At 43.7% G+C, this 9,962-nt stretch overlaps 1 long non-coding RNA gene across 1 annotated transcript; it reads left to right on the top strand.

Annotated features, from left to right (window-relative positions):
* The first annotated feature begins 2,864 nt into the window (after positions 1–2,864).
* On the top strand, positions 2,865–5,533 carry LOC120691671. The gene is made up of 2 exons (XR_005682349.1): positions 2,865–3,380; positions 3,642–5,533. It is a non-coding gene; the product is annotated as an uncharacterized LOC120691671 (long non-coding RNA).
* Positions 5,534–9,962: the final 4,429 nt, after the last annotated feature.

Genomic DNA, 9,962 nt, shown 5'->3' with positions numbered 1-9,962 from the left:
ATCTATGCAGCGGCGAGGGAGGAGGGAGGAGGGGGCAGATCTGAATGGCGGCCGGTGGCTCCGCGCGGCGAGGGAGGAGGAGGGGGCGGCACCGCATGGCAAGAGAGGAGGGAGGAGGAAGAGGGGACGGTGCCCGACGTTGCTCTGCCACTGCAGCTCTGCCATGCCGCCATCCGCTGCCCCGACTTGGCCTTCACCGCCGTGCCTCACGACGAGGAGCTGCTGCTTGAGCTCAGCGTCCTCCAATGCCGGCCATGCTTCGAGCTCGCGGGGGCGGTGGAGAGGGGCCCTGCAGGCCGGGGAGGTCGAGGAGCTCGCGTGGCCCCTACACCACCACCCACGACGGGAGAGCCGGATCTAGGAAGGAAGGGAGGGAGGGCGGCACGGGCCGCCGCCGGCGGAGGACGGCACGCCAGCCAGAGCGCCTGCGGGCGGAGGGAGCAAGGAGTGATACAGGGAGGGAGATGCTGGCGGGGAGCTCGAGGGCCGTGCACCCGCCGCTGCCGCGCGCGCTAGCCGCCGCCGTGCCGTGCGACTGCCGCCGGTGAGGGAGGAAGGGGGGCGCCGGCAAGGGAGGAAGGGGGCGCCGATGATGGAGGACAGACAGGGGCGTGTCCAGAGAGAGAGGCGTCCGTGTGGGTGGGGGTGGGGGTGAGGAGGATAAAAAAATCTGACAAGTGGGTCCTGGTACTTGTAGTTGGTATAGAGTAGGAGGTATAGGGGGCGACGAGTGCAGAGAAACTGGGTATAGAGTAGAGGATCTCGATGACCAGATAAGAATATTCCATTTAGACGATGAATTTAGAGTATGACGAGTGCAGACAGGCTTAGCATGTAAAATCATGGTCAGATCCGAAAACAAACACCACTGTTACAAAAATATCGAATTTAATAGGTAAAATCATGGTCAGATCCGAAAACAAATACCGTACGTTAGAGATTGGGGTGTTTGATTTCGTGCAGCGGGATGGTAAGAGAAGGGAATAGGCAGGCATACCCTTGTTGGATGTTTGTCGCCGGTGAAGCCCCATCGCTGGATGAACAATGGGCAGCGCAACTCACCCTGTCAACGCCGCTAGGAAACGAAGACCGAGGCCGAGAGAAAGAACAGAGTAGTTGTGGGAAGGGAGGGTGCTGCCGCACCAGCTGGACTCGAGTTGCAGCTGGGCAGGGGAGCGTGGAGGACTCGAGGGCACCGCACGGGCCGACAGCGTGGAGAGCGGCGGCTGGGGGTAGGAATGAGGTCTAAACTCATCGGATTTTGCCATCCCAAACCCAAACCCATGAAAAATATTTGAACTCATTAAAAAATCCATATCCATGACGGGTTTAAAATTTTGCCCAAACCCAAACCTATCGGGTTAGTGGGTACCCACGGGTCACCCGTGGGTCTACACTTTACTGTACATTTTTTTCTCATGATCAATAAGTTTAATATCGTAAACATCATTGTAGCTTATTATGAGTAAGAAATCTATGTTCACTAAAAATTACAAAAGAAAATAAATATATAAATAACAAGGTCTATATTTAAATGATCGTAACACCATACAATGTCACAAATCCATCATATGCATATATAAACACGACAACTGCAAAGCGACAACACCCATACCCACCACTTCAAGGTTCACTAAAATAAGAATTGAAGGAAAGAGATGTTAAATTTGTTATAATCTCATAAAATAAAATGACAATTGCTCTATGTTGGATTGGATTTAAAAAACCCATGGGTTTACGGGATCGGATATTGTAGGAACAAACCCGTGCCCATAAACCCAACGGGTAGAACTTTGCGCCCATTAATAAACTCACGGGTCTAAAAGTTGACCCATTACAAAAACCCATCGGGTTTCGGGTACCCATTGCCATTCCTAGGCTGGGGTAGCAAAGGGAGGAGATGGAATCTCTGGGAGGAAGAAAAACCTACTCCTATGTTGCATCACATGGGCCTGAGGGCGGTGGGGTCCATAGATCAGTTACTGCAGAGGAACTTTTGAAATTTTTCGTATCAGATAAGGATACATATTTGGGTACGTGTCCAGATACGTATTGAGATGTTTAACGATACCATTTAAATTAATTAGGAGTGGTACTTACATTTCTCGATCTACTGTCAGTCTCTCTTCCGTTCTTAACTTCTTGTTTGATTTTCTCAATCCCCTTCATGATATAGATGGCAGCATTAAATCCGAACAGTGCTATGAATCAGCTTAGTGATGTTTGATTGCTTGTTATTCTATTATGTACTAAAAGACTACTTAAGTGCATTGATGTTTATCTTCTCTATGATTAAGAGCCTGTTTAGTTCGTGTAAGGGTGTGTTTAGTTGATGAAAAAGTTTGGGTTTTGGTACTGTAGCATATTTCGTTGTTACTTGACAAATAGTATTCAATTATGGACTAATTAGGCTTAAAAGATTCAGCTCGTGCTAATCAGTTAGACTGTGTAATTAGTTATTTTTTCAATTGCATTTAATACTTCATACATGTGTCCGAGGATTCGATGTGACAGTTACAGTGCAATTTTTTTTGGGAACTAAACAGGACCTAAGTTGTGTGAAAAGTGTGAAAAAAATTTACACTAAGAAGCGTGCCCAATAAGATGGGCACGGTTGTCAGTGTGAAATTTTTATGCAAACAGGACCTAAGTTCTGTTATGTTTATTATTTAAAATAATAATAATTTAAGAACTATCGAACCTAATCTCAGTATCTACATTGGTGTAATATTGTTTATTCATATTTTAAAAGATGCTGAAACGTATCAGTGTATCGGGTATTATTTTAGATTTCATATATCCTTATATCTATATCCGTCGGATACTGATACACATACTCTATATCATATACGCCGTGGGAGGGGAGCGTTGAGAGCGCACGGCGCCTCTCCGAGCGACACGCGTCGGAGAGAAGCCGCCCGACGCGAGCCATGGATTGGCGGTTCGGTCCTTTGCCCGCGCCGCTGTCGCTGTGCGTGGGCCGCGCCGCTCCCGTCCACCCCCAGCCCTGCGCACCTTCCTCCCCCGGCCTCCCCTGCCCCTGCCCCTAACCCTCGCGTCTCCCGCTGCCGCCCGCCGCTGGTCGCCTTCCTCTGCCCCTCACCTTCCTCCCCCGCCACCGACCGCCGCCCCCTCCCGGGCTCCCCTACCTCTCGACCCCCCTGCCGCCGCCCCTCCGACCCCGCCGGCGGGGGATCCGACTGGCGGAGTGCCGGTGGCGGATGGGTTTGCTTAGCCCTCCGACTCTACTTACATGCTCATCTCCCTTACGCCCTCCGCCCAAACAGATCCTGATGCTCCATGCTGTGGCCGTCGAGGGGGTGCTCCAGCACAGCTGCACTAGCTAACCGCCCCTCTTCCTTCCGTGCCGTGGATCCCAGGTTTGCCTCTTGCACCTCTCACGCTTTTCTTCCCCATGGTTTCTAGGCAGTACATGGTAAGATGCGGGCTTTATCGTTTCTGGTGGGTTTGGTAATCAAATGCTGAGATGCAGTAACGTTGCTGCTAAATTGTTTATCCCCAGCGATTTCATCTTTGTGCGGGTGGGTATTTCAGTGCAGTATATTTGGTTCAGTAGGTCTGTTCATGCAATTGGACGCTGATATAATTTAGGCCTGAGCAAGTGCTGGTTCCTAACTTAGGTACATAAGGTGGTACATATCCAGAAAGCTCGCAGCTGTAGCTTCATAGGGTACAAATGGCTACAAATTTGAAGCGGGGAAATACATGGAAATGGGAAATGCCTAACGAAGGGCCTAAAGTAACATGCCTCCATGACATCTTGTGTTAACAAGTTTATTTTGTTCCTTCGTCAGTTCGTAACTCCATGTGAGATATCAGGGATGTATGTGAACCAATAGAAAGCCAATGCCACGTTTGGATCTGATGTGCAGGATGAGTGGCCTCTACAAACAGGGCATCGTTATTCATTATTCCAATTGCTCTTCCATATGCTAACTAATCAGTGTAAGTTTTTCTGATCTACTACTAACACAATTGACAAATCCTTATATGACAACATGCATGGGTCCATTGCCTTCTTTGCCTCAGTACCACCATGCTTACTTCCAATATATAAGCTTCAAATCAATGGTAGTAAAAAAAATAGATTAAAGAAATTCATGTGCAGGCTTGCAGAAGTCTGCCTATGTATATAATTTATAATTGGATTTTAGTCTAATCAAACTACTTTATTAAGGTTGTACCTCCTTTTGAATACTGGCTTAACTATTGACCAGCTTCCACATTTATGTTAGCATGTGTCCGATCAGTATGGCATCTGCATATTTTTTATCCATGTCATTGGGAGTATGGACTGCTGTATCAGACCAAAACTGTATGCTGCTCATTTATTTGCATCAGGTCTGATTGATTACTTCAGCTTATACATTTAGACCGTCATATATAGGCATATAGCTTCAATACCTCATCAGTCAGATATAGCTCTTAGGTATATAATAATGTAATTATTGTAGTATCCATTTACACTCTGATCTTTGTTCATGCTTATCTATATATCTATCATTCATGCATGTTAGCTTTAAGCTTTCCAACAGCAATATAATTGCTATGCCCAAACCAATGTGGTGTGGCATATGTCTTTGTCCTTGGAAGTCAATAATCAGTATGTTCGGAGAGTGACATATTTCAGGAGGAGTTTTTCTCTGAGGCCATTAGTTGATTTCAGGTAGGTCTCATCGAGTGTGCCTTGGTGCTAATACTTAGTTTTTTTGACAAGAATTTCTGTTGCCTAATGCCTATTGTATGGTCTAATATTTTGGTTATGGACACATGAGTTGCAAATGTGTGCTTCTTGCACTGTAAGTGAGATAGCAGCTTAAACCTAAGTGATCTTTTGAGTTTCGACACACCTGCAGCTAACCTATCATGTATAGGTAGTAAAATCTACAATCCACCTTGAACATGTAATATTTTTTAGTGTCATATCCCTTTCCTTAATCTGTATGATACAATCTGTTAACCGATGTACTGGGCTGATAAGGTTTCAAAAAATTGGACCGAACTGCAACATTGGTGTTGACTTATTTTTTTTAAATACCTTCAAGTTTCAATTTAGCAATTGTGTATTGCCTAATCGTAGTTCATATTTACCTCTTATACATCCTGTTTCCTTTCTAACTTCGCGTGATTCTGTTTCCTTTTGTACCTATGGGTTTCGGATGAAGGCCAACAACTTGAGTACAACTCGAGGGATGGTGAATTTGAAGATCGGTTCCTAAAAAAGGATTAGGTGGCACCACTGTGTTTCTTCAGAAAAAAATATGCACCTTTTTTCATGGTTATCCGCTGAACATAGTTCTCTGCTGAGCGGCCCACCTGCAAAATCTAAACACTGTGTATGATCTGTTTCTTAGTACAATTGTTGTTAGTGCTGCCTGCCATATGCTGATTGCAGTATTGATATAGTCTCTATTACTGATCGGTTGTTTTGATTCGAGTTAAAAACTTTGTCATCTACTCACACCCTAATCTTCCAAACATGAATGAAAATACTATAGGGTCTGGTGCATTATTACTCTTTTTAACTATTTGCAAGTGTAAGTATTCCGAAAATCATACTAAGCATTTCTTGAAACGGGCGCAGCGTAGCGCGCCTGACATCCTAGTATCCATATCCGTGTAGTATAGAAGAAAACTACAGCAGCCGCAGTCGCACAGGCTGATTTGACCGATTTCGTATGATCATGGGAGAGACCAGTACAAAACAGAGAGACTCCGTAATCTAAAATAAATTAGTATTTTTAATATAATAAATTCAACAACTTAGGAAATCTGACTAACATTAAAAAATAACATAATCAACATTATAAAAATATATACTAATACTTTATAGAAAGTAGTATGATGAATATTTTTTATACGCCGCATACAGGTATCAAAATAAAGGTAAACACTTTTGAGATACTATTTTTTTATTTTTTCTTTTTCCCCAAAGTCAGCAGATGTAAGACCACCATGGCAAGCAATAGCAGAGTGTGGTGGAAATAGATGACATCAACAGGCCACGCTGATTGACGTGGTGGGATGAACAATAGCAACGAGCATGGAAACCATGGCGGGACATTGTGCCCGGGGCGCCACAACAAGCACGGGCGGTGCATGAAGAAGGTAGAACCAAAGGACAACAACAACGGTGTCGTATGTGGCGAGCGCGACCGTTCAAATTTGATAAAATATTTAATCTTTTATTTTTTAAATTATTACCTATAGTATGCCGATTTTCACCTCAAAATTTTTTATCTGGTAAAGAATACTTTTAGAATATTCTTTAAATCAATTAGATATATACTTTTCAAGATGATATATACTTTTTATCTTTAAATGAAGGTTCTAGATAAATATCTTTTCAAAAAATATCATCATGGCTGCTTAAAAGCAAAATTGATCTTTTTCAAATATGTATTATAAAAGTACTAGTTAGCTATCCCAACTAAATTGTGATCAATTAGATTTTCGACGAAGACAACTAACCAATGAATTAATTATCAACAAAGTTTAGAAGTTACCATGATATCACCCAAAATATGAAATGAACAGTGTAACATATATTTTAGTCGAAAATTTGAAATTTATTGTAAAGAAGATTATATTCTTTTGTATATTTCGTATGGTTAGTATCAACAAGTTGTTAAACTTAATTAAAAATCATGTAATAGAATGTATGTACACCCATTTGTATAATCCTGCGTCCGCCACTGGCTGTGTCGGTGTTTACCGCCAAGCCTGCTCAGGGATACCCTTAGCAGTAAGGTTTGTAGGTAGGGATCGACTGCTCTGGAACTCGATGGTACAAGGAACACAAAGATTTAGACAGGTTCGGGCCGCGAGTTGCGTAATACACTACGTCCTGTGTGGTTTTTTGTATTGCCTTAGGTGTTGATGATATTTTGAGGGCGTCTCTGCCCGCCCTTATATATCCGGAGGACAGGGTTACATGGAAAGTTTTAGCCAAGTACAGTTGGAGTCCTACTACAGCACAATCGAGTAGTTTTCTTTGTACTGCAGCTAGTTCTACACCTATTCGAGTAGTTACAAGAGAGGTAAGGTACATCCATGAGCTATCCCTTACTCTAAAACATTCTATGTCTATAAGCAGTCCCGCTGCCCCAGGTCTGACAAGCCCCAGAGCTCTTCATAGCCGAGTCCTGCAAGTGTCGAGTACTTGGCGGGGCGTCTTCGAGTATTTCAAGTTGTCAGAACGTCCTCCTGGTTGCTTCTGGGCCTTCCTTCAGATACATCAAGTAGTCCTCCAAGTACTTCCGGTTGCTTCGAGGCTGTGAGGTGCTCAAGCCCCGAAATTTTGATCATATATGGTGCGCGAAGTACTCGTGCTCCATATGGAGTAGCCCCCGAGCCTTAGGTTGAGTCGCAGAATCAGGCTGAGGATCACTTCAGTCTTTTTCCTTCATTATTTTCCAAAAAAATTGAAAAATAAATCTCTGATGCACATATCCCGCAGCCCCCGAGCCTTAAGTCAAAATCCCTTATTCTGCGGGTAGCCCCTGAGCAAAGATTTGGAATTAAGGATCTAAGACATAGCATCAGATTTTAATCTTCAGAATATCTGCAGGTTTAATCAGATCCGGTATCCGAAAAGACCACTTTTTCATGTAAAAAATCTCAGAAAAATGATTCAATTGGATACGCCACACTGATTGCACCCAAAATATCCTCAGAAATAAAACCCGGGATGTATATCTCTTTACTGTACGCTCACATGGGACTGAACTGTATGGAGAATCTGCATTATTGCATCTGTGAGTGCTGCCACTGTAGCACCACGGGTTGTCCTCCAGTAAGACCCTTGTGGCTACAAAAGGTGGGTGAGAGGCCTCTACCAGAAGCACCAGTATTCTGAAGCTATGGCTTGCATTTGGTGTTCTTGCTCTCGCCCTCCTGATATTTTTGTAGTCCTTTCCATCAAAAGATGCTAGAAGAGAACTTACGAGTGACAAAAGAAGTCCCTGCTACCTCATCCTGCAACCCCAATGCTCTCATCGGATCCATGCTGGACATCATGTCCTTGCATATTCCAATGAGGCAGGTTCTCTATGGACTGGTTGTAGGTAATTGTGTCGTACTCTTGAGGTTCCCAGGTTGTGGGTACAAAAGAACTGACATCTCTGGTGAGGAGATTTAATCTTGTCATGACGTATTCAGGGAGAAGGAGAAATTCCTTTGCAAGATGCTACAAGAGATATTGCGAGGCGATTACTGTAATATGCCTCCAAATTCTTGAAACTTTTCTCCCAAAATACGAGTATCATTATTCCCTTGATGGGAATAACAAGTTTGTACTTTGTCACGGCCTCGGGCCGATCTAGCTGCAGCAGGCTTTGTTTAGGAAGCCAAGAAGTATGCGTGCAGACCCGAGTCGATGTAAAGTTTTTAGAAGAAAGTACTCGAATTGTAATATCGAGTAGTTGTACTGTGTCGAGTACTTTTCCTTTATTCTGGAATGTAATCCCAGAAGATGGAAGATGTGTCGAGTAAATGTCAAGGGATGTGAGTGTTTTCTTTTTCTAGAATGTAATCTTAGAAAAAATAAATGTCTCAGAAAATCCTGTTTTTTCCGTAATTGGTAACTGACTATTAGCCTTTTGGGTATTTACCGTGTTGACACTGCCACTATAAAATAGAACGGTAACTAGTTTTTTACCCCACCGGCCGCCATTCTCCTTTTACTATTTAGATCTATTCTTGCCCTTAGCCTCAGGCTTCTAGATCTAAAATTCTTTGCTTTCCCTTGCTTCCAAATCTATTAGGGTTTTTAGACAGTGTATGCGCGTGAAGCACTCTATGAATTTTCGGATGGCTCCCAAGAAATCAGGCAAGGGTAAAGGCGTAGCTACTGAGCCATCCCGCGATGAAGGTTGGGAATCAAGTAAGTGTTCCAAATCTGACTTGGAATCCCTTGTTAAGCAGGGCTTTTTGCCATCAAAATCCGTAATCCATTGGCGTATTGCGCTAGGCGACGCCCATCCGTATGAAAATACGGGCGAGATTGTTGGATTTCTTCCCTATTTTGAGCGAGGATTAGGTCTTCCTTTCTCTAATTTCTTTTCTAGGCTCCTGTATTATTATGAGATCCAGCTTCATCATCTCGCCCCCAACTCTTTTGTTCATATATCTGTCTTCATGCATTTGTGTGAAGCTTTTCTGGGCATCGAGCCCTATTTCGACCTTTTCTGCCACCTTTTTCATCTTAAGCCCCAGCCTAATTCGACTAGACTAGATGTAGATGGTGGGGCAGGGATTTAGCTGAGGCAAAGGATGGATAGGGTCTACATCCCTTACAAATTGTCATAAAAAGTAATTGACTGGAAACCAAGATGGTTTTATGTCGAAAATCATGGAAATAGCCTTCCATCCATCCTGGCTGGCCCTCCGATTCACAGAGCTGAATGGTTGAAGAAGCCTCTTGATATGAGAAAAATTCCAGAATTTCTGGAAATGATTGCAAGTTTAAAGCAAAAATGAATAAGTGGAGAGGTTGTGGCCTTTGACTGGATGAAGCGTAGAATCCAGCCTCTCCAAGCTCAAGTTACCTTTGGCTTCGAGTATCAAGGGAAAAATGATCCGTTGCGGTGCTCTGAGAAAGAGAACTCTAATGGTGAAGCTCTTCGTCGAGTGCAGCGACTGTTCGAGAAGACGGAACACGTACCTCATCTTCTCGACACGTTTTCGGTATTGAATCCTCCAAAAGAGGTAAGTGATAAGTAGTCGATTCGAGTACTTGCAGTTGTAGATATAGTATATCTATTCTTTTTCCTTTTGCAGGATGATGTGAATGTATATAGGAGCAGTCCGCCTCTGCCAGGCATCTTTCACCCATCCAACCTTGTTCGCAGTGCTCATGCCGAGCCCTTTCCTAGTTCTGAAGATTCTTCAGAAATCGAAGGCTTTAGTTCTGACGACGAAGCTGCTGATGCAGAGGCTGG

Source organism: Panicum virgatum, chromosome 9N (genome assembly GCF_016808335.1).
Source record: "Panicum virgatum strain AP13 chromosome 9N, P.virgatum_v5, whole genome shotgun sequence".
Classification (NCBI taxonomy): domain Eukaryota; kingdom Viridiplantae; phylum Streptophyta; class Magnoliopsida; order Poales; family Poaceae; genus Panicum; species Panicum virgatum.
The sequence above is the reverse complement of the archived record's forward strand: the minus strand, read 5'-3'. Positions and strand labels throughout refer to the sequence as shown.